Source organism: Pogonomyrmex barbatus, unplaced genomic scaffold (assembly GCF_055798465.1).
Source record: "Pogonomyrmex barbatus isolate J1 unplaced genomic scaffold, ASM5579846v1 scaffold1, whole genome shotgun sequence".
NCBI classification, from domain to species: Eukaryota; Metazoa; Arthropoda; class Insecta; order Hymenoptera; family Formicidae; genus Pogonomyrmex; species Pogonomyrmex barbatus.
Genome location: NW_028297098.1, coordinates 14,194,687 through 14,218,978, shown reverse-complemented (window position 1 = coordinate 14,218,978; position 24,292 = coordinate 14,194,687). Strand labels below are relative to the sequence as shown.

Here is a 24,292-nt window from a genome sequence, read left to right as displayed (position 1 = left end):
ATATGTCACATTTTTGTATTAGTGGTATCTTTTATGTTTAAAGCACGTTGGATTTTTATTTTTCACGTCAAAGTTCCCAAAAGTAAAATCCCCCGAAATGAGAAAAAAGAATAATTTAATCTAACAATAAAAAACATATTGAAACACAAGCGAATAAATTTATTAATAAAAATAATACACTAGTTGGCATTTTTCTGTTCCACAAAAATAAACATATATTTATCACTTTAAATAGAAAATGTCACCCTTTCGTATGAAAGAAGCACATTCAAGGAAGAAACTGGATTCAATATTAATTACTTTTTACAAATTAAAAATTAATTTCTAAGAAAACGTTACTTTTCTATCCATGTTAGAAAAAACTCCCCGACGTTTAGTGGAATTATCGTATGCGTATTAATCAAATTTAAGAAATTGTAGAATGATTAATTCTTTCGTAAACCGCCAGGATTTTTTGATAAATCGCGCTTTCGATCGGACACTTGACTCGTGTCCAGGGACAGTTTTTTATTTGCGTTGCAAGAAGCCAATATCGGGGCGGTAATTGTTATCGCCGTATCGGGTGACCCATTTGCCTCAAGGCTACGCATAATGCGGACGAGCGTTATGTTCGTTTGTAGAGGCCTCCTCCCGTTAGGGAGGAGGCCTCGCGCATCGCGCGTCGCAAAGATTACGCAACGAGATGTTGCGATACTTATTTCCAATCTGTTGTATAATATTTGTTTGAACAGTGGCGAGATAGTGTCGCGAGCTCTTCTCGCGCCTTATCGCGCTTTTATTTGGCGCGTGCGACGATAGACGCGGAAGATAGTTTCTCCGCGGTGTGCTCAGCCCGAGTGACCTCGAAACGCGATAATGCGATAATGATCGAGGCGCGATTTTCGGCACGAGTTTCTGCGTTCTCCAATATCGACGATGAATTTCAAGTCGCGAAATACGAAACAGCCCGATGAAAGTACATTCGCGCGCGCGCGCGGATAGGAAGGCAGTTGCCGCGGCATTTCTTTGGATTACCAGCTTTCTCCCTTATTATCTTTTATTTTCAAATTAGTCAGAAATGAGCGTGGAAATGGTGAGTCATAAAGTGGAAACTGCGGAGTTACAGCGAAATAGATAGATTCCCGGCGTAGAAATCGAATTGCTTTTAATCGAATTTAAAATGTGGAGAAAAAGCGACTTATTCGCGCTCTGCATTGTCGATCGACTTCTTCATATCACCATCTAACATATAAATAAGTTCTTAACTAACTTTTTCGTGTTATACGTTTTTTTTTTTTTTTTTTTTTTTTTTTATATAAAATTTTTAGTAATCGTAAAATCGATTGCGCGCGGCTAATCGAACCGTTGGTAACGGTTAATGCCGTCACAGTTCTGTGTGTATCTGGTGACACGTAACGCTCTATTAATTCCCGATATCGGACTTTAAAGGCGAGCCCCCGTCCTTTCGATGTGGGCACCGGCGGCGCGCACATTTCGCGTGCGATTTAGTATGTCACGTGAAAGCTCCGATGCGCATCGGGGACCGCTCCGGTCGCGGGACTACGTAACGGTTTCGACGGTATCGTCGAAACGAGGCTAGCGCCGGAAAAATGTCGTGGCGCGCCGGGTAGAAAGTTGACAGTGCCGCGGTGCGATACGGCCGAGGATACGATCAAGTTCTAACCGCGAAGGTTCCGCTCAGCAAGGATTACGTAAACCTTGCTTTCGCGCGCGCAATCTCGCGTGCGCTTAATCGTGCTTCTGCTTCCCGTGCTTTTAAATCGCGCGAATTGCGCGTAAAGGTGATTCCCTCCCTCCCCTTCCCCCTTCCGCCAGCCGAGCCGATTCGCGATTTTTATCAGACTTTAATTCGCGCCCACGCGTTTGAGACGCTCCGCTCTCCGCGCGAATCGCCCCTCGTTATTATAATTCGTTTCGAGAAAGAGAAATATTCATTTACATTTTCGTCGAGTTCTGTTTTGTAGTTAGGTGGCGAGTCGGTGTCAAGTGGCTTTTGGTAGCCGATTCCGACGCAAGGACGGCTTGAGGTAGGTCCGGTTCTCTCCCGTGGATTTCGGAGTTCCCTCAGGCGCGGGAGGGGAGCGGAGAGGTCGGGGAGGGATAAGACACGGTGTTGGAAGGTGGGAGATTGCACGCGGTGAAGGTACGCGGTTTGGTACCTCGTGGGGAGGAGATGGGCGACGGCGGGGACCTCGGGGAAGTCGAGGTGGGAATCTGCGGCGGAACGGAAACGCCGCGGGTCGGACGACGACGATGACGGCGGGGAAGCGGGGACGGGGTGACGTCGCGCTGCACTTTCTTCCGATGCAACACGCGTGCACTTCACCTTTCTCTTTCTCTTTCGATTGGCTTGATCGTTTCCGAACGCCAGTGTATCATGTTGCTGGTAGCGATCTCGGAACCGTTTCGCGTTTCGAAATCGTGAGAGGGCACGGCTGACATTAATTTTCTAACATTGAGTTAACCAATGGTGACTACTCTCGTGCTCTCGTGCTCCGCGGGTGGGATTAATTAAAGAGCGTTGAATAAACGATGATAAATGACATTCTAATCTTATAATAATAATAATAATAATAATAATGACGATCAAACCAAAACACTTTTGCTTTTAAATACATAATCGTCCGGAATAAATTATTCACCTTACATTTCTTTGCAGGATTACGTATTATTAATTGGCGGAAATTTTATTTTCACAACAAATTAAATGCCGAACAAGCTAAAGCTTTTCTCCTTGTGTCTCCTTCGATGTGCCGACCGCGATGGATTCAGTGTCATTGTCGATCATTCGCGCGGATCTCGTTGCGCTTTCACCGTGAGAAATTTACTCGATTTCGCGGCTTCCGTTGCGCGCGGTATCCTTGGAAGCGCGATGCCGCTTCACGATGCCGATTCGAGATTTACGGTGCAAGGTCCGGCGGACAATTTTCTCTGACATAATTACGGGTTCTCGCTTGTGAGAGGAGAAGGGCCGCGGCGCGGCCGCCCCTCACGGTCGAATATATATATATCGCACTCGATTTCATCGCGCGCACGCAACCCGTTGATAACGAACGCTCCCCAAGGCGTTGCGCGCACGCGATATGACGAAATCGCGCGAGCGAATCTTAAAGCCCTTCCCCCCCTCCCCCTCCCCGACGGATCCGGCGACGCTTAAGAATGTATGCGAAATTACGGGCGAAATTACGCGCATGCGAGATTTCATAATGTGCACGCGGCGTCGTGGCGAGGTTACGCGCCGCGCCTCAAGAATGCGAAATTACAGCGGAATTATATCGCGCGCCGCGTGTGTCAAGTGCGAGAACGAGAAATTATCGCGGTCCCGTCCCTCCCTCCCCGTACGGGGGGGGGGGGGGAGGGGGAGTTGCGTGCTTTCCGAGCCGAACTTGAACGACTCTGAAAGCAGCGGAAAGAGCTCTCTTACACCGGGATGACGATGAGGAGAGATCGGATAACGAATGGAGAACCTTCCCTCTTTCTCCGGTTCCCCCTTTCTCCCTTCCTCCCCACCGCGCCTTCTTTCTTTCCCGTTTCCTCCCCCGCTGCACCTCGACGTAAATGCGTAACTACCGGCACGCGATGCACTTTCATGAAACTTTCAGCTTTCCATTGGCCGCGATACGACGGAATGGAAAAGAACCGCCGTCTCTCTCACGTTCGTTCGTTGCCTAGTGGTATATCCACGTCCTGCGACATCATCCACCTTTTCTCGCGCGAAATTAACGCCGCGGCTTGTAAGTCATCGTTTTTAACAAAATCCATAAAAGAACAGATTGCTCGGCGGACTAGATTTTATTGAATCTGTATCTATAAATTCGAAACAATTATACTTTATATCGCAAAATGCGTAAAGTCTCTGTTGGATCACAAATTGGAAATTGAGACTCGTGAGCTGAAGATTAGAAAAATTTTATCAATTAAAAATTAAAATTAAAAAAAAAAAACTAACTAAAAAAACTAAAATTGTTCAAATTTCTAGTTGTTCATACTTTCAATTCGTAATCTCTAATTTCCAATTCGTAGTCTAACGTCTTCACAGTCTTAACGTGATATCGTGAATATTTGCGATCATCAAATTTTTGCCAAATTGATATTTTATCGAAGGGAGTTTTAGCTTTAGTCTCGCAGAGATGTGGAGTTTAGACTTGGCAAACGTTTCACAGACCACATCGATCCCGTCCATATCCGACGGATCTAATAAAGAAACAGGATGCGCGTCGCGATTACTCGCGATACTTTTACGAGAAGGCGACTATTACGCGCGATTTCGCTAATCGGTCCGTGGACTTTCACGAATTATAACGATCCGCGTAGAAAGGCGAAACCGCTGTTGTATCGGCGCCTAATCGCGACGCGAGAGTACCGAGTAACGTATTCCTTGACATAAGAGCCGCGGAATCGAAAGCGCAATTTCCTTGGCCGTGGCAGCGGCGCACGATGATTTTCTCCGGGAGATTGTCTCACAGCGATTACCTAAATGATTATACATCCGCCGCACTTTCATCGGCGTCTTAATTCACGGCGGCGTTACCCGCGAGTTACTTTACCTAGTAAAAAGAGACTCGCTGGCAGCTCGTTGCGACGCCGCGATAGGGGAGAAAGAGAGAAAGGTGGGGGTGGAAAGGGGAAAGAGAAAAAGAGGCAGAAGTGCAACGTGGAGGTTCTCGTCTAATGGAGAAAGTCTCTCTTCCATTTCTCCCTTTCGCGGCGCTGCATCGATGTCAAAAGCGCAGCAAAAACGCAGCAATATTCGTGGAAATTACGCGTCGGGAATATTCCTCTGCCTTCGGACGTGCTCGTTCTTTCTTACTTAAGAGGGGGGAGGCGGGGGGGGGGGGGGTCGCGCGATATTTTCTTTCCTCTTCTCCTGAAAATATTCGACACGCGACATACGCGATTTTAGATTGTCAACTTGTGCGACTCGCGCTTCCGAACGGATCGGTCGCGATAATCGATCGCGGTCGTTTTCACTGCGACGACCTACTTTCCGACCCGGGGCCGGTCTGGTGCAGTCTGGTTTTATCGTGGCCGTCACTGCCGCGCGATCCCCCGTACGGCGCCACGCCGCCGCCGCCGCCGCAACTCCTGGAGAGAAAGTCCTGATCTCGAACGTGAAACCGCCGCGTCGCGGCCGCGAGATTTTCACGTCACATCCCATTCGCGCCTCCGCGCTCCGCGCCGCGAAAAGAATGTGGAAAGCCGTGGATTCCTCCGCGGGGCATTGTCGTCGAGCCGGAGAAAGTGGACCAGAGACTTTCGGGAGATGAGATCCGACGATCGTGAACCTTGCATCTTTGATTTCACAGAGTGGCGGCCGCCGATCTCTCTCGCCTTTATCCCGCAGATTCTCACCTTTCATTCAACAAAATAGCCTGCAATAACACGTACTCATTATTATAAAGCACGAGTGGAGGCTCGATACCGCGATGCGCTTGACGCGATTCTTAAATCTGATTCAAAAGAGGATGAATTCCAAATTAGTACGAAATCTCAATTTTAGCACTTTCGCAAATGGCGCGTTTATCGCGGTAAATAATTTCCTGTAATAGTAGGTTTCGGGAGGATAAATTGTTATAAAGGCGTTATAAGCCCGGAACGAGTAACGTAACAGTGTTACACGTTGATGCGCCGGCGGTGGCAATGAACTCTTTCGCCTTTCGAAATCGCAATCGTCGGCGCGTAATTCAGGCACGTCTTGGCGCGTAACGCGGCTATGACGGATACCGCGCAGGTGCCGCGGGGAATTTCGTGGTGGCCCGGCCGTGGAGCCGCGGCGCTCTCGAAAAACTTTCGAAGGCAATGCCCCTGGCCGTCGAACTCAAGCAAATGGAACGAGTTTGTTTCCGAGGCCCGGCCGTCCGAATGTCGAATTCAAGTTCAGGGCCAACGGCGCGGCGCCTTCGGCCTTCGAATCCCCGCTCGCGGGGATTTTATTTTCGCGATCTGATCGCTTCTTTCTTCCATACGGACGAAATTTTCAACACATCTCGTACTTTTATAACTATTACATTTGATGCTTTTTTACGGTACTAATTTGCGAATCAAAATTTTTTTTCGTTAACGTTTCCATTTTGCAAGAACGTTTTCAACAGAACAAAGAAATATTTGTTGCTTCCGCCAATGATATAAAATGCTTTTGTAATCAAACAAATTTATTAATGCATCGGCTTGCATTAGCAAACCTTTCTAATGCAGCAATAAATTCGTTTAATTAATGAGTATAATTTTAATTGTTTATTATTAGCAACAAATATTTTTTTTTCCATGATTCGAGTCAAAATTTTACTTCCCCTTAGTTTTGAAATATTTATAGATTTTAGAGGATTATGATAGATTTATTTTATATTTGAATTAATTGAACTTTAAATTTTTGCATTTGAAATGAATAGCAAAACCAACAATTTTCTTCTTTGAAGTTTTGAAGAGAACAGGAGTTTTTGGTTATCTAATAAAATTTTATGAACCTAAGAGGTAGCTTTAAGTAATATTAAGAGAGGTCGATCTGACATTTAAAGTCGGATCATGATAGGAAATCTCAATTCAGAATCGAAAGGAGAAAAATTTCGATTCTGGATTATTTCTAGAACACCTCAGGAAACGTAAGTAGTAATGACGCCGTTACAAAGTAGGAGGATAACACAAGTGCACGACGGTTGTCTTAATTAAAGGTAATAAGTGTGTCGCTCGCTCTAGATATTTTTTCTTCGGCGGAAACTCGACTTTTCTCGCTTCTGTAAACGTTTGATTAATGGGCGAGCGGGTCGATGCGCGCGCTTCCTTCGGAAACAGGGAAGGTGGAGGATGACGGCGTTGTTCGTTGGTGAAAGAGACCCGGCAGCGAGAGGTATTGGGGTCAAGTGCCACCATACTAGGCAGTACACGCGCGCGCGATAAGGCCTACTTTACTTAAACTAGACTGCCACACCGTGAAACAGTAACGCCGCGTTGCGAAGTCACCGCGCCGCGGCTTCTTCCACAATGTAATTTTACAACGACGACGACGACGACGACGACGACGACGACGACGACGGCGATCGGCGGCGTTATACCTTTCTAATCGCGTGGCCTGTATTTTCGAGTCGCGAAGGAATTATCCTCGTTACACCGCGCGTAAGTGTTACATGGCGACATGAACGCGATTCGAGATCTCTCGGAGATGGAAACGCGCGTATCCTCCTTTTCAATTGATTAAAACAGGCAGAAACGGATGAATCACGGAGAGAATGATTCGATGATGAACCATCGGAGATGACACGCGTATCGATTACGATCGCGTTCATGTCGCAAGATCGACGATGTTGCGAAATCGCCGCGTTGGACGTTTCGATGAGCCGCGATTTGACGTGCGATTTATTGTTTTTTTTTTTTTTTTTTCCTTTTCGCGTGTCTCTCGCGAATCGCGCGCTTTCGAATTCGTCAGCCTCGCCGGTTGCGAGTTCCAGTTGTCGGTCAAACTTCTCTCCTCGTTATCCACTTCTCGTTGTTTCATTCGGAGAACAATGATCCGCACAATTAACGATTTGTTCCGGTCCGAGTTTCCCAATAGAAAATGCATCGCACAATAAAGTAATGATAGGAGAGAGAGAGAGAGAAATAATAGTTTATGTACAATTACGCCGGCGGTGAAATTATGTATCACCGTACTATACGTACATACGATTGCCGTGTGACTATCGTGTGTACGTAATTGAGATTTATCGCTCTCATACGCAAAACGTCAGCGGTTATCCGTATTAAATTACACGTCGCTCAACGGGCCCCAGTAAAATTATAGATAAGCCCTAATTAGCTAGCTCAAACCTCTCCGTTAATATATGTTTATTTGAAAATCTTTTCAATTTAAATAACAGATTAAACTCTTGAAATATGTAATTTACTGATCAAAGAGCAACAAGAGCGCATGTCCGCGCGTGTTTATAACGCAAATACATGTGTAAGCTCGAAATAAAACGTATACAATTCGATCTGGTTAATTCGGATGATTGTGATTTTCAGTAATTAACAATCGTCGGTTGTAAGATTAAACCTTCGCAAGCGACAGAAATCGATTAACTCCGAATTACGCTTTTTAAATTACAATGGCGTCCTCTGTTACTGCAACCGAGTCAGGATGAAAATTCCCCATATATAATTCCGTCTGACGACATATCGGGCTATTCCGATACGATCTTCCGCGCAATTGTAGCCTCGGAAAGTAGGTCGGTTCCAAATCCATCGGTCAGTCCGTCGACTCGAGTTGGTGTCAAGGCGCAGAAGATGACGGCTTTTAGAATCGATGTTAAAATAAAGATTAGGTAACCGAGTCGTAACTCATATATATATATATATATATATATATATATATATATATACACACAAAAGATACAAACACACACACACACACACACACACACACACACACACACACACACAGATCTCTCCGACCTCGATATTTTATCGACATGGAAGAGAGAGGCTCGCTTTACGTATTCCAATTTTCCAATCGGCTCGCCGGTCCGAATATTTATCTCGGCTAATGACACTTTCGAATTAAAGTTCTCAACGGAGTTCATTCCGCCGGGAGAGGGGCTCGATCCTGAGAAACGTCGTTGTAGATCGGCGATTAGGGGAGCTCGGCGGAGCGGGGAGGGGGTCGGCGCGGGAAGGGAAGACGATCGCGAAAATGAGGGGAAAGTGGCGTCGTTACCGTGAAAAAGTGGATGATGGAATGTGTTTGCGGGATTGGCAGCCATCGGCACGAGTGTGCTTTCACTCACGACGCGATTCGCCGTGACTATCGGAGGCGCGAGGTTGTACGATAAGACGAACGGCCGGCGATATATTGTCATTAGCTCGATCGGCTCGATCGTCGGCCCCGTTGCGAATCTATATAGTTTTATTTATGTAGATTGACTGAGTCGAGCCACTGGTGCGTCCAACGAGGAACGCGATGGTAAGCACCATGGATCGCAAGCACGGGTCGTCTTTTTATTATCCGTCCCGCACGTATGCATCGAATGCATTGCTCTCCACGGGAACGGGATTTATTAATATCTTTATCGGGTGTCGATAGTGGAAACTGGGTCATGGCGGTCTATTCCGCGCTCCACTTTAATTTTATCATCGCTTAACGCACGAATTCTGAAGCACGTGATAAGTGGATGGAACGCGATTCCAGCCGCTCTCGCTCTCGCCGCCGCTCTTTTTTTTTTCTCTCCCTCCTTTTGCATTTTATTCTCGTCGCCGACCTTATCCTCGTCGCGCCTGTCTCACTATCGCGATTAATGAAACGGATTCCGTTTTTGAGGAAACGGCTGGTCACGCGCTGGTTTCCTTCGTCGCTGTCCTGAGAAGTATAGCCGATTTATGGCCAATGAATTCCTTTCGAGCATGTAATGCCCGAAACGATGATCCACTTTCCTGCGCTTATCGCATCGAAGAGCCGCTCGACGAATAGCGTGACGTTCGCCTTTAAATCGCAGAGACCGTTTTATCAATGTTCAAAAGTATTTTCACGTCTTTTCTCGAGAATGCATCAGATCGTAAATTCATATCTAAATAATTTCCTATAATAAAAACTGAGGAAATTGCGACCATTAGAGTAGCAACAAGTCGTGAATCGTAAAGAAGTATCGTCGATCAGGAGGTAAACCTTATTTTATGTATCTTGTTTCGAAGTTTCTCCCGAAGAGAGAGATACCTCGCGACCAATTCGATATTAAAACCGCGTAAATCGAGACACTCCGCGTCCTGCCTCTGCGCGTTCGACATCGGGAAAATAAATTCGTCTCGGATTTCTTCGGCGGGGGTTTTTCCGCGGCGCGATGCAATCTGGCGCGCGTCCGGAGAGGAAGCAAAAAAAAAAAAACGGGCGGGACGAACGGGAAAAGATGAGAAAGAGGGAAAGAGACGGAGAGAGATCTCGCGATGCGAGATGGATGGATGTTTACTTGCCTTCACCGCAGAGAAAGTGCCGATCCGAACGGCGACGCGTTTCGTTGCGGGCGTTGCGGCAGGGAGAGTAGCCAAGAACTTCTAACTTTACGACAACTCTCTTCCCATCGACCTCGAATAGCGAATAGCGGTTCAATGTCCCACGTCAGAAAAGAACTCTCGAACATGCGCGCGAATGTCGCCCGTTTGCTCCACGAGCTGCGGGAAATTCCTTACAATTAATCTCGTCGATATTTCACGCGCGATTGCTTTCGTCCACTTTTCGGTGGAAAAAGTATAAAAATTTATACTCGAAATATTATACATTTACTGATCCGTTGGATTGATCGCATCGGAATCGGACGCAATGGAATTATTCTGAATAAGAAAAGATTTTGTGAGAAATCGAATTTCATGAATTTATGGAAATTCCCGCGGTTGTGATTAATTATTATCATAACATTTCGCTAATTCTCGTGATGGGAGATGTAACGGAGATGTAACGAGAGAGGAGAAAAATGTCATTGCGCTCGCGTTAACGGGAGGAAAGAATTCGCATCGCGGTTTTTACCGAGTTTACTGCCGATGTTAATTACCTTCCGTAAAGACGCGGCTATTAAACATAATTCAGATTTACTTGCGAGGACCTTTCGGACGTGGCGCGTTAACCGCGTTTTTAGTCGCATGATTTCATTACCGTTTTATGACTTAGCGATGGGCCCGATGGAATATGGCGAACAACGTTTCGCATCGCTTCGATCCGCTCAATTCCCATCGGGTTTGCCGGGAGAAAGGTGAAAAAAAGGATGCGCATATTTATGCTTATATTTATTATGTAGCTGCTTCCACCTTTACGGCTAAATAACGAGCAATCTCGCTCCTCGTTAATCTTATATATATATATATATATATATATATATATATATATATATATATATATATACACCCGGTAAAAATAGGTTTCTTAATTTAGAAAAATAGATTTTTTAATTTAATGTAGAAACCGTGGACGGGGGCAAAACGTTACTTTCGCATTAAAAATATCCTTATCGATTTAGTTAGATATTGCGAAAATTTTATCGTCGCAGATTCTTAAGAGCTATAAGTAGCCAGGCGTCGCATTTTTAGAGAGTCGATGCGTAATACATTTTATTGTTGATATATAAACAGCCGGCTGTTTCCTAAGCCTCCTTTGTTTCTATTTCGATAGTGAATTCAATTATGATATCTTGGTGCAATTAACCCGTTCGTTTCCCTCGCTCGCGCATGGAATCTGCCGATTGGCCGAGACAATGTGTCAAGTTTCGTAATACGATTGAGTAACGCCGTTAGCACGACGCGAGAGGAAATAATGCCAAGGCTCTCGGTGCGCCGTTAGCGTGAGACGGGGAGGGGAGGTAATCGCCTCTAACAATTATCGAAACACGCGTGCGTTCCCAGTCACGTTGTCCGAAAGCTTTGCTTGCTCTTCGATCGACTTCGCTCGAAGGCTAGGAGAGAGAAAGAGACAGAGAGCGTTCGGCGCACTTCTTAGTTCCGCGATGAATCGCCAAATAAATAAACGAATAAACTCGGCCTGGAAAGTCGGTTAACTGCGGAAGTGCGCGACGCAGAAGCCGCGAAATTCTGACGATTAATTTGCCTCGCAACGAGAGGAGAGAGAGAGAGAGAGAGAGAGAGAGAGAGAGAGAGAGAGAGAGAGAGAGAGAGAGATGCGCTTATGCCGAATTGATTTCGCCGCGACAACACCCGGATGTTCGCTCGGCAATGAATTTCGGTCGACCTCGTCGGCCGCGCAGAAGTATCGATATCGTTTTCTCGGAACGGCAACGATCGTTGCTACTGTTGCTGCTGCTGCTGCTGCTGCTGCTGCTGCAGTGGAACAATCTCGCATTAAACCGACCTGCGAGGATCGGAAGTAGGACCCGTAAGACGGACACGCGTAAAACGTTTTCATCAGGCACGCCTTTGTTCGCCGTCTAATCCGCGCCGCGAGAATCTCTCGGTCGAGGCGACGTGACATAATTTTAGAATAAAAGACCGCGTTACCGAGAGAGAAAGAGAGAGAGAGAGAGAGAGAGAGAGAGAGGGGCAAGAGGGGCCCGCACGTAGGAGGGGAGAAAGAAGTGCGAGAAGAGGAAGGGACGCCGGGTGTCATTTTGTGGGTCACGGCGATGACGTGTACAGCGGGCTCGTGTGTAACGGGACAATTTGTGGGCTGGCAGTGCGCCCGGGTGGGTGTCAGCCCGTCGGAAGGGGGGCCGAGGGGGGTGGGTGGGAGGGAGGAACGAAAGGTAATGTAGGTCAGTAAATGTATAGCCACCACTTTCTCCGGACCGTTCGAAAACTGGCTCCGTTCCCTCCTCTCGTCGTCGTTGTCGTTGTCGGCCACCTTCCTCCTCCTCCTCCCCTTCCCCCTCCTCCCCCTCCCCCTCCCCCGCCACTCCTCTTCCTTCCCTTCGTTTGTGTACGCGATGCTTTCGTTTCGCTGCTCTTCTCCTCGCGGTGGTTCCTCGTCACGTGGACGTAACGGGACGCGGCCGAAAACGGGTTCCGTACCGTTCCGTTCCGTATAATACGGGACAGATCAAGGACACCGCAAGCCGCGGCACCTTGCGGTACGAGATGTACGAAAAGAAGTCAGTTAAGTCTGAATGCCCAGATGGAGGGATTCGCGTGTGAGGGACGTACCGCGGGATGTATCGATTTCGAAGAGCGTGGCATCTTTCGCGTTCCGTCGATTTATTTGTGCGTACGCAGGATGCGCGCATCCTGCGCGAAGCCGAAATAAATGAGCGAAAAATCATAATTATTTATCAAACGCCAGTTGGCAATGACGTTCGTTGTTTATTCAGATTTTCCATCTATCGCTGAATACATAGGGAGATATAAGATTAAATGATTACATTTTGGCTAAACTGCGATTAACTTAATCGATAATTAATTTATCTATCGGGATCGCTCGAAGAGCAAATTATTTAATTAATTTCTAATCTAATTTTCCCATTTATTATATGTTTTATATATAACAAAAGCCAAATAATTTATGCGAGCCGAATATATGCGAGCAAAATACACATATTATTTAATAAGTTGATCATTAATTAACTCAATCGGAGTTTAATTGAAATCGAACCTTCGTTAAGTAGTAAATTACGTTTTTCCGTGAAATATTATAAATGATGTATTTATATGCCAGGTATAAATCGTAATAAATGTTTTCTGAAAATTTATTTAACTTTATCATATTCGAAGAGAGAGATCGAAAATATATTTTCTGGTTTTTAAGGATTGAAAAGTCAAAGAGTCTAGAAACTTGAACGGTTATCAATTTGATTGATCTACTTTTATCGATTTCTTGTCGCACTTATCAAAGAGTATTTGAATTTCGACACGTCTCTGTCATATCTGACTACATTCTGACTACATTGCGATTCAATTGAGGAATGTTCGCGCACGGCAGGAGAGTCGACGATTCTTAGCTCGCGCATCGCGAATTAAATTCGCGTTCTCGCGTATCGGACACAAGAGATTTCACAGTGTTACAGCAACTGATTTTATGCGCTTTTAGGACCGTTGATTTAATTTGGAAAGACCCGTTAATGTGAAATGTAAGGCGGGACGTTACTTGAAGCACGACTTGACGAAATACGAGTATCGTCGCACCGCAAAATCTAACGGTGTTTGTCTATTTTTAGAAAGTAAGAATCAAGCGAGTCGCGAAGGTAAAGTTGCGTTTACTTACGTTTATTAGATGAGTATCGAAAAGTCCGCCGATATTTAATAAACCGAACCTACTTTCTTACCCTGGGACTCTTGAATTTTAACTTTCTCAAAAGTTCTCAAAGTTCAATCTTACGGAATTCCTTACTTTTTAGGTTCTTTATTGATTTCCAAAGGACTCTTGGAAATCTCTTCACGTCTCAAAATACATGATAAATTTATCAAATGAAAAGACGACCTGCTTTTTAATCTAAACTTGTCGATGAATTATGATGTAAAAAGAAATTTTATATTTAAATTATACGGGCGACAAGAATGTATTTAAGAAAAGTATACTGGATGTGAAGCGGGTATTAATTCTACGCACGTGTATAATTTATTATATTTAAATAATTAATATATTTTTCATCGAATATCAGATATCACAATTTTTAACATTTATTTTATTTTATTTATTTTAAATTGAATTGATAAAATTGTTTGAATGAAATGTTTTTTCACAATTAATTATAATTATTATGCAGATTTAAAAAATAATTTCGAGTCATTAAAAAATAAATAAGTAGGACGTTTAATGTGTGATGCTGATATTACAAAATCTTTTTGTATCCTACAAATCAATTCGAATATATTCCGACATAATTATTTTGATGGCCCAAAACGAAATTATTTTTCATATCTATATCCAGCGGAACTGTCCTCTCCACTTCTTATCTTGTGAAAACGATTCAGCCGCATGTAGAAATAATGTTACATCAATTCTCACAGATCTCTCCGTCGAAATTCCCTTGGAACTCGTCGTGACACAGATAATGGACGAAGCGAGAGGCGTGCGTTCGCGTTTGCATCCGACATTCGCAATCGCGCAATTCGCGATGCCACCGGCGCGATCCTCCCCGCAAGCAAGATCGCGGCCCACATGTTCGCGTATAATACCATGTCCGGCCAGCGGCGAGGAAGGGCGGAGGGGGGGGGGCGGGGAGGCGTGGAGGGGGGAGGGGGAGGGGGAAGAGCCAACTTTCACAGTACTTGTACAGAAGAGTAATGGCGTCGCGGCTGCGCGCGTAAAGTGTAATGCATCTCTCGCGCGCGGCCCGGTCTTACCTCACTTCGTAATTTTCCCCGAGGAACTTTCCTTGCCGTCGTTTACTTATTACCTTTCTAACCCACCACGCAACCGCGAATTTCTTTGCGGAAGTTTGACCGTGACGGGGTTAAAATCCTCCCGCGAGCCGGCGCGATATCGCCGCGGCGCGGCGGCGGAGAAGCAGGAAGCGCGCCCACATCCTCTCTTTCACGTCTCCTCGTTCTTCTCTCCTCTCTTTCCTCGATCGGTACGGATTTTATCCAGCGTTCCGCGTGTCACTTCTCGCCGCTTTTCCGGCGCTCATCCCTTCCCCGGTGTTGCGCTTACGTAATGAATATATTATGCAGATTATATATACATCGCATTCTAGCGCGGAAGTGCCGGTGCCGGAGAGAAAGAGTAGCGGCAGCCGCTTTTTGTTGTCGGACGTAATCGTACCGCGATCATGCAATCATGCGAAACGCTCTTAATTGAATATTATAATGAAAAAAAGCGACCGTTAAAAAATCCATAAGGTATTCCGATCCTTCCTATATGAATCCGAATCAATTTTTATGATTCTGAATATATTCTGCGGATTGATTCATAGAAAGAATCTATTGAAGATCTGAAAATTATTTTGCCGTCAAACAATTGTAAAATAATTCAAATTGATTACTAATATATAGAAAAATTTTACAATGTTATCATCATGCTTAAGCATTTTACATAATAATTTCGATCGCCTAGCAAAATCTCTTTTCAGATCTGCGTCTGGAATCCAATCTTTAGATACTTCAAAACCGTTCTCTTTCAGTGTAACTGAAAATCAGATAAAAAATTTTTTTCAATTTAATAACGTTTCCTCCGGCAGAATAACGCGAGATATTCCTCGCGCCACTTTGCCCCCGTGAATTATTCGGAATTCAGGACGATCGAAGCGGGCGTTTCGTTTTGACTCCATTCTCTCCGGTTAGAAGTGTGACAACGATCGCCAGCCGGGAGAAAATCTAACGGTACCGACAGCGAGCCCGGCATTAACTCGCCTACATTGCCGCGATATTACGTCCTTTCGTTTCGTAATGCTTCGTACCGCGTTTCGTAACCGAAACGACTAGCGGTTCTCAGCGAGAACGATTGTCCGCATGCGTCGCCGCCGCCGCCGCCGCGGCAACCGGCGATCGCATTCTTCTGGCCTCGCATTCATCTCGCATGCGTCTATTGTCGTCTCAAGAAAGTCGCGCAGTTTCCATAAATGCGCGAGGCAATTTCCAATAAGATCGAACGAATCGCACGTGGGCTTTCGACGATCGATTCGACACGTGGCAAGAACGGTTTAGGTCTCAAGTAAGTTAAAAATTTGGATACGGTTCTGAAAATAATTTTGTTAGACCATCAAAATAATTACGTATATTTATACGATAATTATTAATTTAGTTTGGTGAGAAAAATTGGAAATACGATTAATATTTATTTCGTTAACTCTTAACACGTTGTTGAAATTAGTATGAGTTTGATCAGATCTGAAAATAATTTTATTGGAATTCATTGAAATATGTAGGACGCTTAAACACAATGATAATATCGCAAAAATTTGTAATAATTTGTAACCGATTTGAACCACCGATTTGTTCTACATAATTATTTTGATGACCCAATAAAATTATTTTTAGCATCTGACCAAATTTTTAGATTTTACTTTAATAAAAACCGTGTAAACAACTTTTCATCGTTGAAGAATTATTGCAATGTCCCATTTACCGAGTGACTTAAACCTTTCTCTCTCTCTCTCTCTCTCTCTCTCTCTCTCCCCTCCTCCCCCCTCCATAAATTAGCGAATCCTCCGATTCCATTCGAGATCGTTTCTCTGAGATAGTCTTGACCTCTTATTCGTAATAGTTTATACGATTATGTTGTTCCATGCGCGTGGACCTCTCTCTCTCTCTCTCCCTCCCCTCTCTCTCTTCCTCGGCATACCCAGATGAACGAATTGTGAAATCGTGTTTTGGCAAGTTCTGCATTCCGGGTCAGGGATCCTCGAGAGCGTGGAGAGCGGAGCGGGAGGTGCGGGCAAGTTCAATGCGAGGAGGAAGTTTTCTTCGTGTGAGCGCGGCATAATTCGTCGGAAGCCGCAACCGGCAACTTTCACGTCGCCGCTCGCTCACGTAGTTCTCTCCTACCATCCTCCTGTGCAAAGAAAGTGCACATGTAACACTTACATGACGGGAAAGAAAAAGAGACAGAAAGAGAGAGAGAGAGAGAGAGAGAGAGAGGGGGGGGAAAGAAGGATGGAGATGAAGAGGACCGACGTAATGCGCGCGAGCTAATCCGACGACGCTTTCGGCTGAACCGGTAGCTGCACCCTGTCCGATTACATCGGCCTGTCACGTGACCTCGGTTGTCGTTGATTTTGTCGGTGTCAATGTCAATGTCACTGTCAATGGTCGCGCGACAAATCGCGGCGGTTTTTTTTTTTTTCGTTCCACATTCGAAAATAAGCTGGGATTTGATTTATTTCGCAGATACGCCCGGCTGAAATTTGCGAGATCGATCGATGCCCTTTACCGTTATAAATATCATTGTTAAATTTGCAATGTCAAATTTAACCAATTTGGGTCGTCTGCGTCATTCTTAGATCGCCATTATTCGACATGTAGTTAATTCGATTAAAATGATTTAATATATGTTGTTAATTCGATTAAAATAATTTTATTAGTTTAATCCTAAAATCTGATATCGATCTGATTCGAATTTATTATTGGTTTATTATTTATTAATAGCAGCTATCAATGTTATTTTTTGAAATGTTTGAAATTACTTAACATACGTTTGTAGCTTCACATTTGTCACTTTCTATCAATGATTCTTTATCACTCGTTGCAACAGGTTGCTTTATTAAAAAAAATTAAGTTATTTATTTTTAAATTTTTTTACATTTTGTGTTAAAAGAATAATTTTGACACCAGCTAGAAGTGACCAAATATTACTTAACTCGAGGTGTTGATTTTAAATTGGAATCTTTAATATTTAACAATGTAATATAAACAATTAATTTTATTATATTGTTTAACATCAGGACCGAAAAATGAAGTCGTTAGGAGCGCTCTTCGAAAAAACGATTCATCCGATGGGACAGTCGATTTTCCCTTCAGCCGGCTGTCTTCTTTTGTGACGAGACGTCGATTTCCGGCAGCCTGATTCAGAATACCGTTACCGCATTTCGCCTTTTCGTTGGCGCGTTTTTGTTATACGTTGCGGTTCTCCTCCGTTAATCCTCGGCTGATTCACGGATTCGGAGAAACACGCCGCGCTCATCGTTTATCTCGAAAGTCACGCGAGTCCCGCGTCGATTACGTGCTTGCGTATTACGTATATTTTGCCCGATCGTTCCTTTGTTTCCTTCCGTGTGTTATCGCCTAAGAAACGCGCTCGTCGTCGATGACGACGTGCCACCCGTCGTCGGTTCGCGAGCCGAAGGGCAGTTTTTCGAACGACAAACGCGTAGCCATTAATGCGCGCTCGCACGTGCGAGGACGCCGATAGAACGTGATCGCCTGGCGGAAGTCACGTTCAATGACGGTGATAATTTTAAAATTTCAAATGCCGGCGGATTACAGAGACGTCAATCGGACAAGGACGCGCGTCGAGCGGCCTTATAAGGTGCAACAGTTAACCGCGTCGATTTTTTTTCCATCGGCAGCCAACTGTTTGATCATTTTTATTATCAATCGTTGAAATCAAACGTCGTCTTTTATCGTTTTATCCGATCGTCGGTTGGTCCCTCGGATTTTTGCCGAGCTCTTTCGAATTTCGGATTTGGATGTTCGAAGGATGATCAAAGGCGCGATATCAAGTTAGAATCAATTCTTCATTTTACCTGACGAGGAAACGAGATTCTTCCTCGATCAACCATCACGATGACTAAATCTCGAAACACTTACCGCTCGTTTACATAACGCGCTCAAGGATCTAGCGTTACTAACGTCGATGGAATCGTTATACAAAACGATCTCGCGCGATACGATCTGTCTTCGATCGATCTACAATGTCTATACGAAGATCGACATTGTAGATCGATCAAAGACAAAGACGGCGGCGTTACGTGTACGGCTTATGACCTTGCGCACCTGAATTTATCGCGCCAGGTAAAACCTCGCTCGCACCTCCGCTTTTTTTATTCAACGAAGAGAGACCTTCGCGAACTGTCAAGGATCCTCGTTGCCGTAGGCAGGCCGATCGATGAATCGTTTTTCATCGCTATCAGCATCGTTATACTGGACGACAGATCGGTATAAAATTATCAGTGTTCAAATTTTTTCGCAGATTTTAAATAATTCTAAACGATCGCGAAGTAAAATCGGAGAGTCGCGTTTGTCGGAGCTCGACTTTGTCGTTTTTTTCTTTCTTTTTTGTAATAATCATTACAATTTTTTTGATCTTTGGATCGTAAGTGCAAGAAAATATTGTGTAAGATGTTTTATAAATGGGATTCTTTTGTTTTATTTTCAAAATATAATCGATATCTCGTTATGCCGAAAAAAAAAACAAAGTAAATATCAATTTTTAGTATCTTATTTTCTAAGATTCTCGCCTTCGTAATCCGATGATTCAGAATGCGGATGACAAGATGATCGAGAATCTACAGGAACTTTAAACCGGAATGCGTCATAGTCGTAACGCTTACTGAAGCGTGGTCAGTGTGCGTTCAAACACGGTCAGCCACCGTTATGCCGTTTACTGTAAAGGAATGGTCAGGATCGCCGAAATATAATTTCGGATTTCTGCAAATGGGTTTCGAAGGTCGGGCACAGGTAACGGGCCGCGTTACGTCGCGCGTCGCCGTCGCCGTCGCCGTCGCTGCAACGCCTTCTCTGGCCGAGGCCCTCGGATCCGCTGATCCGTGAACGCGATAGCCAAGTATACGCTTATTATGTAACGACGTTAACTGTAAATATTTACCGGAGGGTCCCCACTCGAGCGCGATATTGTGCGCGTCGGCACGGAAAGTAGACCGAAAGAAGACGAGGCGGCGAGGTGGGCCGCGGAAGAGAAGGAAGTCGAATCCGTGGGAGCGAGAGGGGAAGGGGATGGTGAATGGAGATGGCGTATTTAAAAATACACCAAAGTGGAGCACTCCGCTATAGTGGAGCTCTCTGGAAATAAGAGAGAGAGAGAGAGAGAGAGAGAGAGATAGAGAGAGAGAGAGAGAGAGAGAGAATTGTCGGGAGTCACCATGCGCTGAGAGTGCACGTGTGCAATATTGTCCTTTGTTCAGTGATGAATCAGAATGATCCGAGGATTCAGAAATATAAATCTAACTTTGTACAAAACTTTTTCCCACACACAGCAAAAATTTGAAAGTTTGAGAAATGAAATCCATTCAGAATTCACCGATTTTTTTGTTTTGACATGCCATCAAGAAAATTTCGATTATTCCAAAAATCTGGGACGTGTCTACGATTTTAGAAGATTCGAATTTTAGAATGAGTGGAAAAAATTTTTTTTTAATACGCTATATTTTTATTGCAATCTATCTTCCAGTTTGTACGTTACGTTTAACAAATTTATTTTTGAGAATTCTCAGTTATTTGGGATTACAATTCAAATTTCTCTACATGACAATCAAATTACATAAAAAAAAAAAAAAACTTTTGTAAAAGAGGATTTACACGTCCATCGTTAAAACGGACTAATTTAAGAGATTCAAACGATGAAGCGATCTGTGATCTTGATAACACATGATCTCAGGAGACAAAGAGACCAATTAATTTGACCAAGGAATCAAGAAAATGCTGCATTGACAAACCGTAAATTGGAAACGCGATATCTCTGCGATATCGCTCGCCGCATCACGCTTTAGCTTTATTTTGATCCGCGATGCGGATTGCGGCGCTGCACCGAACGGGAGTGCAAAGCATAACGTAATCGCGCTTATTAAATCGTACATGGCGTTATTACGGCGTACGGCGGTAAACGCAACGCGGCGGCTTCGCAGCGCGCGAGTTTGCGTGGCGGAGTTCGCCACGCAACGCGGCCTTTCGCGGCGACGAGATTGGGCATTACCGCCTGCGCGATCTGGGCCAATGGGTCGCACCACACGAGCGAGTTTCCCCGCGTGTCTTCGTCGTCTCGCGCCACGCCATTTTGTCGGCGTTCTCCATTCGTCGGCGCTCCTTATCGGCGCTTTCGCGAAAGAGGACGACACGCATATACACCGCGGGGCTCGAAAGAAAAGTTAACGCCTGGCTGGCATTATCTTTATTAAATTTCTATGTGATCTCTATGTAATCTGATTGATAAAAAAGGGGAATATAAAAATATATGCGGTTATAGTTGAAGTAGGGGGTATGTTTTGTAAATTGGGATTATTACGTCGCGAATCTGGAATATCTTGATGATTTTTTTAGCATCAGGGGGGGTGCTTAACCAATTTGCGATACTTCATAAATTCGCGTGCGAATTTTAATAACGACGTGAAGTAGGTCTCGTTAAATATCGTACGTACAACCTCGTTCAAGAAAATCTTTCGCGCCGGCTTCGAAAAATCGATTGATCGGGGAAACGAGGATACGCTGCGCGTGGAGTTCACGGTATGCTGGTCGAGGTCGAGAGGCGAAATATGCGCACGCAGCATTTATTATCGTGCTATTTAATTCGCGTTAACGTGGCAACATAGAGTTATGTTGATATCGGCGACGTAACGGGATCTCGCGCGAGACTTTGCAATTAAGATCTGTGCGTACGTACACACACCACACACCACACACACACACACACACACACACACACACACACACACACACACACACACACACACACACAAAATATATATATATATTATAAAAATATATAATACAATATATATAATACAAAATATATATATATATATATATATATGCATATATATATATATATATATATATATATATATGTATATATATATGCCCGCGGTTCTGCGAAACCGTCTCTTACGTAAAAGCGGTAAGTGCCTGCAAACGTAATACTTCCTACGTTTGCATATTACTTACCGCCGCATAATGGGCGCCGATAGAGCTCACGCGATACATACCGTTGCGTCCAGAAATAGATATTTTGCGCGCGAATACGTTTAGTATATACGTATTCAGCACTGTTCTTGATCCTTGTCACGCGAACAATACCGATATCGGATTCGTCGTCACACCTTGTACCAATGCACCCTGTAACTCTCGACCGCGATGACTGCAAGCGCGATGCCAGTGTCATTTCGCGCATTGTCGTGACCGTCGCGAGCGGCTTATACGCACGTGTAACATTGTTCGTAAACGCGCAATTTTGCAATCTTGCAATCTAGCAAGTCCTACTCGGCTCCAAAGTTTCATGTAAAGTAAACGATTACCTCGAGAATGATACATTGAGAGGCGATGTTTACGGAAATGCACGTGCAGCGGAAAATGCGAGGTTGCCTCGCGCTCAATGCCGAGTGCATTCCGCGTCCTTAGACGTAATTCTTCGATGTATCTCTCATTCTTCCCGAGATACTGCGTTTCTGTAATTCTTGAAATTTCCGCTTCGGTCGAGTCCTTCGAACAGCGATCCCCCAAAAGCGGACGCTCTTTTAAGTCAGACTTCCCAAAAAAATCAGAAAATCTTTCGATTTACATGCAAATAGCTTCGTCAGAATTCTTTTTCTCTTTGAATAAAAATCAATAATTCCAAATTAAAGCCAATATATGTGCAAATTAAACATTTATTTAAATAAGTAACAAGGCAAGAATAACATTTCAACTTTAATCGAATCCTCTTCAGTACCGCAGATATAAACGTCAGATTATATAGAGTTATAGGAAATTAAAGCATTAATTAATCTGTATTGATGATTTGAATTATGAGTCTCCTTGTGAATTAACGATATAACGTGGTAAAAATAAAATAAAAATTCCGCAGAAAGATAGAGACATTGTCCGAACGTAATAAAGTCGAAACGTTCGCGATCAGGGATCGAAATTTGGATGTTTGGAACAAAGGAACAAAGACTCGCGAGGTAAATTTCTGAATAGATTTCTATTCCAGTGTTTCCGAGCATTTTCGGCTACAACGATGATCAAGTCTGCATTTCGCGAATTGCAGCATTGATTATTGACATCGGTATCCCGTGAGGATGCCCCGTCGGGATGCGGTCTTCCGGTTGCTCAACACCCTCCCGGTTAACCGGTTGCCCCATCATTGTCATCGGACGGACGTCATCGCCGGCAAGCGACAACCGGTTGCTCTATCAGCACCGATGAGAACCGCAGGAAGTCGATTGTTCATCTTTTTAACTAATTGCCAGACCTTCGTCGCCGCCACCGCCGCCTTCGCCGCCGCCGCTGCCAGGCATCGTCATCGTCATCGCCATCATCGCTGCCGTGTCCAACATTATCAGGCTGTTGCGTAACATTGACGCGAGCGAACAATGATTATAATAATTGCTAATGTCACGTCTTTACCGTATCATTCGCGCGGCCCGCAGTTATGCAAAGTTATGCATCATTTGTTCAACGAATTACCCATGAGAGCCCATTGAGGCCTGCTTATTACGTTGTCAACGGTGCAAAAATAGCGATCGGTTTTATCGTTATCTCTTCTTGTTCTTCATTATGAAAGCAAAGCGCGCTTATTCCCGTCTCAATTTGTTTATCGCGGATAATTAGAACCTTAGTTATATAGTTTTTCTCGGTCGCGATGTAGGGTGTGGTGCAACTTTTGCCAAGTTTGCTCGCGGAGTTGTAAACAAAGAACCGCCTTTGGCGGCGAGATGCACTTTAAAATCTACGAACCGGTTTCCGGCCTCGTTCGCAGGTTAATCCGAGCCGCGTTCGGTACCTCTCACGCTTGAGTTACATTTATTTAATTTTAATCGGTCCCCGATATATCGTATCGCGTGCGTGCGGCGCGGGCGGTTGCGAAACGCCGATATATCGCGGAGCGATTTATTAAAATTACGACGACTAATCCGCGCGCGCGCGCGCGCGCGCTTATTTTGTAAGCGTTAATTTTGCAACTCTCGAGACTGCGTGCGCGAACGTTGCATAATGCACGGTCGGGGAATAACATACTACTAATAGCGTTAAACAAGCGCTTGAATAACGCTGAATGAGATGCAACGCTGATGCAATGCACGCTCGCGCGCGCACGCGCGCGCGCTCATGCGCAATGCACTCGGGCGCGATTATCAATTATTATTTTATATTGAGATTTACGTGAGAAACACCATCGCAACGTGTCGTTAAATATCGCGTCGCGCCTAAACGAACGAGTTCAGTTCGTCCGTTCAGTGCGATACGCGCGCATCCTTGTTCCAATTTTGTCTCGTCGTTTTGTTATTTTTTTTGCCCCCCCCCCCTCCAGATTTCTTTTTCTATTTCGTTTTTTATCATCCGATCGTCGATTACGCAACGCGATATATTTTCCGTGAGATAAACACCGCGACATTCAGGACGGACGTTTTTTAACTTGACTCGACACGTGGCCGCAATTAATTCCCTTCTGCGATCTTATCGACTACGACTCTCGTAAACCACGATTACACAAATGAGCGCGCAAGTTCGAAGACGATATTAGCGCGAGAAA

General features: G+C 44.6%; 1 protein-coding gene across 1 annotated transcript in view; it reads left to right on the top strand.

The window, feature by feature from the left end:
* Nucleotides 1–1,651: 1,651 nt before the first annotated feature.
* Nucleotides 1,652–24,292, top strand: part of LOC105426480 (caveolin-3) — a 59,695-nt gene continuing 37,054 nt past the window's right edge. The window contains exon 1 of the mRNA XM_089080316.1: nt 1,652–1,781. The gene's annotated coding sequence lies outside the window, so the exon portion shown is untranslated. The remainder of the gene's footprint in view (nt 1,782–24,292) is intronic.